Here is an 8,780-nt window from a genome sequence, read left to right on the forward strand (position 1 = left end):
AGACTCGACCGGGAGCTCCCCTAGGACGCTCCTGTTACACTCTGGCATGTGACATTCAGCATCGGCGGCTCGACGCTGAACTCAAAGGTAATGGACTAATTTGTTTTAACACGGGATGGCATTTGGGCTGTGTCAGTTACTGCTCACTGCCATCACCCAGGTCTACAGTGAGCCAGAAACGTAATGAAGATGTGCAGCTTGTGCAGGAAAAGGAGCCTGAGCAGTTGGAAGGCAGCTGTGATTGCTAAGAGAGAGAGCTATGTCATTAAAGAGGAACCACAGGCCTTCTGCACAGGACCTCACCCCCTGGAGGTACCACCTACTGAATATGCAAATTCATCTGAAAACACGGGGCCACCCAAGGAGTTCCCGGCTTGAAAACAATCACCTAGGGAACTGTTTCTCCAGGGTCAGGTGTAGAAATTGTTGTAACTGTGGTCCAAGGGAACTGGAGTCCATCCCAAATTAGCATCCCTTGGCAGTGCCCATCATATGGTACTATTTTTGCAGGCATAAAATATGCAAGAGGGCGGGAGCCGAGGCTTACCGTGCAGACATGGCCAAGTCCAAGAACCACACCACACACAACCAGTCCTGCAAATGGCACAGAAATGGCATCAAGAAACCTCGGTCACAAAGATACGAATCTCTTATGGGGGTTGACCCCAAGTTTCTGAGGAACATGCACTTTGCCAAGAAGCACAACAAGAAAGGCCTGCATAAGACACAGGCCAACAATGCCAAGGCCGTGAGTGCACGCGCTGAGGCCACCAAGGCCCTTGTGAAGCTCAGGCCGTCAAGCCCAAGATGCCAAAGGGCTCCAGCCGCAAACTCAGCCGTCTGGCTTTCATCGCTCACCCCGAGCTTGGGAAGAAGAGTCGAAGCTACACAGCCAAGGGTCGGAGGCTCTGCCAACCAAAGCCCAAGGCTCGAACCAAGGCAGAGGCCAAAGCTGCAGCTAAGGCCCAGGCTTCAGCTCAAGCCCAGGCTCCCAAGGGTGCCCAGGCCCCTGTGAAGGCCCCATAGAAAAGGCTCCTGCCAGTGTGAAGAAGATGGACGGCTGTGACACACCTACCTACACACTATTGCAGATGACCAGTGTCCTATGCTGTTTTTACAAATAAACTTGAGACAAAAAAATATATATATGCAAGAGCAAGGCAGGAGGCATGAAGTCTTGTGCCAAGGTTCCACAGAGACACCGAGGCTAGGCAGTATGTGGCAGGGTTCGAGTTGCTGTAAGGAGGCTCTGAGAGGCTACTACATAAAGCTATGAAGGCGAATTCAGTGTAGATTGTAGTGGGGATCTCAGGATCTCAGAGATGTTAGAGCCATGGACATCTCACGAGGAAAGCTGAAGAGCTGAAGGGGAGCCGGCCTGAGAGATAGGACCACGCGTGCTACAGGCGGCTACCTAAGCCCGTGGGAGCCCCGTGATTCCATCCTAGAACCCAGATGCCACGCACACCGCTTCCAGAGCTGCTGTCTTCCCTGCTGTGTCAGCCTTGCTTTGGTCTGATCACGCCAGTCTTCTCTCTGGAAGTGGAGATGTTCACTTCACACCACTGCGTGTTAGACGTGTTCAGCTGTTTTCCCTCCGCTGGGGACTCACAGGCAAGGGACCACCTTAGCCCCTGAGACACTCTGCACTTAGGTTTTGAACAGCACTGCTAAAGATCGAAGGGACTTTGGATTACATGCGTTTTGCATTATGATTAGGAGGTGGCCACAGGCCCACGGGACTGGAGGGTGTGTAAGAAGGAGACTGTGGTTTAACAGTGAAGCTCGTTACGTCAAACTGACGTGGAGATGGGCGGGTAATGGTTAGCACTCGCAGGTCACCTGGACCCCCGGGCACATCTGTGAGGGAAGTTCCAGATTAGGTTAACTGCCGTGTAAACATCCATCCTGAATGTGGGTGGCCCCGTCCCACAGGCTGGGGCCCCAGACAGAATGAAAGGAGAGTGAGCTGAGCCCCAGAACCCACTGCTTCTGCTTCCCGAGTGTGGGTGCACTGTGACCAGCTCCTGCCGCCATGACTTCCCACCATGACAGACTGCATTCCTTAGATCTGTACATCGACAGAAGCCTTACACTGCTTTGGTGTGGAGAGTTCCATCACGCCAATGCGAGAGATCACCTGCACAGCGACTCACCTACACGGTGGAAGTGTCTCTGACATTCAATCCCAGCTACAAGTACTTACTCCATTACAGCATCCAATATGATTCTGCCAGGGAATGCCAAGCCTACATTGCATGGTAAAGGTGAGGGAATGGGGCGGGGCAGTCTGCAGAGATCTGAACTCCACACATGCGTCAACCACCCAAAGCTCTAGACATTGGGGAAGACATTACTGTCAGATCCTCAGGCACCCCTCATGAAAAACATGGCCCACCATACCTCCTCTCAGAGTGTGAGATAGACAGGATGGGCTATCACAGGCGAAGAACACAGGGAGTGGCTGGTACATTTCGAGAATGGCAGCTATCTCTCCTCTGCTGCAGGCAGCACAGTGTGGAGCTGTCGGCAGACGGACAGGAAAGTAGAAAAGCTCAACTGCCTCAGCTGCCTCACCCGGGGGCTCTGAGTGGAGGGGAGGTGCCAGCCCCCACACTCGTGTGCAGGTGGGTGGAGGGGAGGTGCCAGCCCCCCACACTCGTGTGCATGGGTGGAGAGGGGGTGCCAGCCCCCCACACTCGTGTGCAGGTGGGTGGAGAGGGGGTGTCAGCCCCCCACACTCGTGTGCAGGTGGGTGGAGGGGAGGTGCCAGCCCCCCACACTCGTGTGCAGGTGGGTGGAGGGGAGGGAGGTGCTAGCACCCCACACTTGTGTGCAGGTGGCACACCCCCTTTCTCCATCCCTGAAGTTAGCACCAATCCAAACAACAAAGGACCTGTGGCAATGGACCAAAGTACAAGATGTCCCCTGCCAGGTCCTCTTTTATTTCTATGCATGGTGCGAACGGAAGTCAGAGCCAAACCTGGAGCATGTGCTTCTAGCAAGCAGGCTTTCAGCCGTTAGCCTTTCATTTAGGATGAAGTCGTCTCACTCTAATGACATCTCTGCAAACAGAAAGCCGCCACTCCACTACCAAAAGCAAATGCCTAAAGACCGTGCAGTGATCCAGGCGAGCCTTTCGAGCCCGTGAAGCTGCTATGTCTTCTCTACATCCTCCACTCCATCTTCACAGCCCAGAGAGGAGAGCAGACTAAGGAATGAATACCCCCAGAGATGCCCACTGAATCTGACCGGAAAGCCTCCAGGGGCCAAATCGCACGTGCAAACTGCCCGTGTCGTTCACAGGTGACGCCTCTAGAAGTGTGCCCAAGGATCAAATCACACCGTGTGGGTGACAGTGATGCCCATTATACAGACATGGTGTGCCCAGGACACAAAGGAACCTAAAGGAAGGAAATGCAAAGTGCCAACAAGCCTCCCTGGAAATCTGACATCCACAGCTGTGCTCAGCACAGCAGCCTGCTACCGAGGGGGACCAGGAGAGACCAGGTAACTGCTTAGCTTTATAAACCACGCGTGAGAGGCCGTGAGGAGCAGGACCAACAGTGAACAAGTGTGCATCCCCCTGCCAGCTCTTCCCAAGTACACACAGGAGGGCCGCAGGAGATGTGGAGGACAGCTGGGAGATTTTCCCTCACACCCCTGTGGATGTTCTCAGATCCATGGGCACTGGCAAAGTCTCCCTCTGGTTTCCCTATAGATGTTAGCCATGCATGTAAAACCAGCAACCACAGCTTCTTCCTCCCAGATAACTGCAACCTGAGATTCCATTACGGAGACCTCCCCTGGCCTCAGGCTAACTCCTCTCAGTGGCACTGAGGTTCCAGGGTGTTGCACTGTGGGGTTGGTGCTGCTCCATCTGAGTTAGCACTGCCCACGGGAGCCCAGCTTTTCTGGATGTGTGTCTGTGTGTCTGTACTTACTTCATTCCCTGTTCCCCCAGTCAGGTTTCTAGAGCCAAGCTGTGCAGGAGGTGGCAACAGACAGATGCTTGAAATTTCCATAAAGAACTCTCAAAACTAAGTGAAAGATATGGGCTGGAGAGATGGCTCTGAGGCTAAGAGGCTCAATTCCCAGCATCCACTTGACAACTTACAACTGTCTTAACTCCAGTTCCACAGGATCCAGCACCCTCTTCTGGCCACTGTGTGTACTGCATGCACATGGTGCACACACAAACTTGCAGGCAAAACACCATACATTTAAAATAAAAACAAACAAATCTCAAAAAAAAAAAAAAAAAAGTACTAGGTGAGAACAAGGCAATTGTAAAACTAACAAAACATAAAAAAAAAACCACATGTCCACATGTCACTAAAGAAGATATTTGTGGACAGCAAGTGAACAGCTTTAATGACAGTGACCAAAGCTAGCTGTAAGAAAATGCAAAAACCAAAATGAGATTAACATTACACACACAATGGAGCATTTGCAATAAAACACTGACAGCAATACGTGCTGCTGAGAATCCGAAAACAATGGCTCGCTCACCCTTCTGGTGTGAGTGGAAACAGCACAGACTCTAGGACATAACGCGGTCGGGTCACGCAAAACCAAATACCTGCTCACTGCTCGACTTGGCGACCATTCCCAAGGGAAATTTGTAATCACACGAAAACCTTATTTGAAGGTTTGTTTCAGGTTTACTACTAATACCAAAAGGTTTATACTCACTCTCTCTCTCTCTCTCTCTCTCTCTCTCTCTCTCTCTCTCTCACACACACACACACACACACACACAGACACACACACACACACACAATGGGTATGGCCACCTCAATAGACCTGAAGGGTGTTTTGTTTCATGTTAAAGGGAAAGCTAAAAAGAAAACATTATTTATGACTGGAGAGATGGCTCTGCAGGTAATATATTGTAGTAATTATGAAGGATGTCATCACTGGAGAACCTTGGCAAGAACTAGATGGGATAGTGTAATGTGTATGTGGGGGGCAATTTTCTGTGAAAATATGATTATTGTAAAATAAAAGTGTTGCTTTTTTTTTTTTTTTTTTTAGGAGAAGGTAAAATAAGACATTTTCTGGTCAATCAAAACTGAGCAGACTCAGAGAACAAATGAAAAACACTGGACATCTGCACCGGAAGGCAAATACAGGCAAGTCAAGATTTCTGAGCACCGCGAGTTCCGGCTGAGTTATCACCAGTACAATGGACACTGCTGGACAGCTCCTCACAGCTTCCATAGTAGTGGAATCAAAGACGGGGACAGTCAGTCATGGGGTCTGGCCCACGCTCTGCACAACCATCACCAAAGGGCTCAGAGAAGGACTCAGGGCGGTAGTACAGGAAGGCAGTCGTCTTCGGGGAGAACGTCTGTAGGGCATGGAATCTGAGGTGAATGCAGTCACTAGTGAATGGCAATGATCAAGTGCAGAACCATGACTGTAAAGAAGACAGGCGAGGGATGCACAAGGGCTCCAGACACCCAGGAGGGAGAGAGCAACACCCTAGGGGATGACACAAAGGGTGGACAGACAGAGCTCAGGGCCTCTTCGGGGCCAAGGTTCAAATGTCACTCTCCAAGCAACTGGAAGGGTTTGAGGAGAGTGAGGGGTAGGTGTAGGGAGGCAGCTTGGCAGTGTGGGTGATATCCACCAAAACCAGACAGCAATAACGCAACAGTCTAGGTGAGCCGCGGTCACAGCTGGAGCCAAAGCCACATTGCAAGCGCAGCCAGGGTAGGGCGAGCTGCCATACTGAAATACAGAACCACCCCAGGGATGATCGGTTAATCTGGGCTGGCAGCGGAGGGCTCCATCCTGCAGGTGGGCATGTCAAGCCTGCCAAGACCAAGGTCTCAGACCCAGAAGCACAGGGTGGGGTGGGAAGCAGGGCAAGGTTGTAACCTTCAAAGGCCCACCCTGCAGACCCATGTCCACCAGCCACACCCATCAATCAAAGCTTCCATAACCTCCCCAAACAGTGCTGCCTGCTGGGGACGAGATGTCCGAACACAGGTGACTGTGGGGGACCGTTCAGATGCAAACCATAATAAACTGCATCTACAAGCTAGTCAAGGATATAAGGGAAGACAGACGAGTGACAGTCACTCACAACGCCACTTGGACGCTCAAAAGATTTTGTAGCTGTCTACCTCAGTAGGGTTACAGAGGTAGGGAATACGCTTTGATGGAGAACTAGGAGTCGCACTTTGGAGAGAGTGAGTGAGAGTGAGAGCACGGCAATGTCCTACAAAATGCAGAGCCTGAGCTGAACCGAAGCTGCTAATCAACTGACTTGGCTGCAATCAAAGGTCTGGATGAGCCCCGCAGGAGAGGAGCTCGCCGAAGGGGGGAGTGCAAGATGAGAAGAAAACAGCACAGTGATGGAAGGCGGAGCGCCTTCCATTTCCCACTTAACAGAGCGTAAATTGTTATATTCTGCCATTGGTGACCGTCAGGGCCTTAACTTACTTCAATCATTACAACTGACATGCTTCCCTGTTAATAACCTCAGCTGTAACTAGATATACAAAGTCAAAAAATTAAGGCAAATTATACCAGATCTACAAATATTGTGCAATACTTATATATTTTGTGAGCTTTGAGATTTACATTCTATATAATTCCCTTTATGACTAGAATTGTTTATTAGCATACCGCATGCATAACAGTGCATTTCACAGTGATATTTCCATGCACCTCAGATCCTCAGTCACCCTGACAAAGCTTCTCTGTCTCACCTGCTGCTTCCGGCCCAGCCTGAGCGCCCCACCTGGTTTTCTGGTTTTTTTCTTTTGCCCCCAACAGGCTGATCTCCATCCCCCACAAAAGTCTTAGCAACTGTGTCAGAAGAAAGCACTCTCCCGTGACTGATGGGAACCTCCCAACCCACTCCTTCCCTCTCCATTCTCTGGGGTGTGTGTCCATCCCTCTGTCCATCCATCCGTCTGTGTTCATTCTACCTCAGCCTTCCACAGATCTTCCCACCCACAGGCAGCAACCACCTGAGTGAGGACTTGGATTTCAATGCAGTCTCCCCTGGAATTTTCTTCCCAAGCCCCCATCCCACTTCTTCACAGCACTGCTTAAACATCACCTGCTCTAACCCCACTCCAATGAAAACTGCCACCCCAGGCCTCCTTACTGTCTCAGGAGAACGTCCCTCTCCCTCCACTGCCACCTGTGAGCTTCCGCTCTGCAGGGCCTGCACACTTGGCCTGCCCACCTCTTCTGCCCGGTTCTCCCTTGAGACTTCGCTCTGACTGCTGAGCAGGGCCGGATGGGGCAGGAACTTGTTAATAGTTTGCTGGGTCACGTGTCTCCACTGCCCAAAGCGGTCTGTGGCAGACAGTAGCTACTCGCTAACTAGCTGCTTATAAATAAAACTGGAAGCACATCTGGCATTTCATTCTATGTTCTAAGAACCTGGAGAAGTGCCTTATAAGAGCGCAGCCAGGCCTCAGCTCTGAAGATCCTACAGTGGCTCGTCAGACATACACAGGGAAAAGGCCACACGTGACTGAGCAGACACTGACGAAGCCAGTCTAAGGAATCATTGAGGTGATCCTTTTTATTCTTACCGTTCTACAACACCCCAAAGAGCAAGACATCTCACACATGCATCTACTGTGGATGCCACAGCAAGCCAAATCTCTCCTCCACTGTAGGGGACGCACTGCTTGTCCACATAAGTCACTTTCTGCAGCACACGGTGATCCCTTTCTCCTGAGCTCTATTTGTAGTGAAATTTGACACTGATCAATCCAGACATTTCCTAACAGAACACCCTGGTCAGGGACCACGTGGTGGTTTAAGTAAGAATGTCCCCCACAAGTCCAGCAGTCAGCACTCTTTGGGGAGGAAGTATGTCACTGAGCGGGAGAGGGGGCTTTGGTTTGCCCTCCCTTGTTTCAAAGCAGGAAGTTGTCAATCCTGAGATTAACCATGAATAGCACTACAAGTTCCTAGCAGAACTAATAAACTGCCTCCATGATGATTCTCCCAAACCAGAGGCTTAGTATTGCTCACAGATCTAGCCAGGAAAAGCGAGAAGAAACCAAGTAACCATCTACCTAACAGGCTATGTCTAGTTGTGCCTCCAAGCCCAGCACTTCAGGGTGGCAGGAGGAGCAGGAGGCCAGCAGTTTCTGGGTAGCCTGGGCTACAAGGCTACAAGACGCACTATCTCAAAAAAAAAAAGTCATTACCTGTTGGACATGGTGGTCTATACTTTTAATCCCAATTCTCAAGAGGTAAAGGCGGGCAAATCTCTGTGGATTCCAGTCAAGACTGCTATGAGGACCCTGTCTCAATAACTAATTAGGTCAAATATACACCTACTGATTGTTTGGAAAATAGATATTTAAAAACAGTCCAGCCTCATGCAACATTGGAAAATGGAAGCCAGTGGCACACAGTACACTACAGTGGGCAAGTCAGGTTTTATGTTGCTGTAACACATGCTGTGAACAATAAAAACATACAGTGCCATCCAGAGACCCTCCCTCAGCAGTTCACTCCTACTTAGGGCAAAATAAACACTGCAGGGACCACTAAACTGACCCTGCTTTCAACTTTTCACACTTACCCTTCAGGACTATTCTCTCTCTCTCTCTCTCTCTCTCTCTCTCTCTCTCTCTCTCTCTCTCTCTCTCTCTGTGTGTGTGTGTGTGTAGATAGACAGATAGGTAGATAGACAGACAAACAGATAGATTGCTGTGCCACATTTAATAATTTAATAATGTATTATAATGATATATATTTTAAACTCCCTTCTCTCATTTTGCTAATTTCAATAA

At 50.1% G+C, this 8,780-nt stretch overlaps 1 pseudogene; it reads left to right on the plus strand.

Moving 5' to 3' along the window:
- Positions 1-405: 405 nt before the first annotated feature.
- Positions 406-1,014, plus strand: LOC116885685 (annotated as a pseudogene).
- The last annotated feature ends 7,766 nt before the right edge of the window (positions 1,015-8,780 follow it).

Source organism: Rattus rattus, chromosome 16 (assembly GCF_011064425.1).
Source record: "Rattus rattus isolate New Zealand chromosome 16, Rrattus_CSIRO_v1, whole genome shotgun sequence".
NCBI lineage: Eukaryota > Metazoa > Chordata > Mammalia > Rodentia > Muridae > Rattus > Rattus rattus.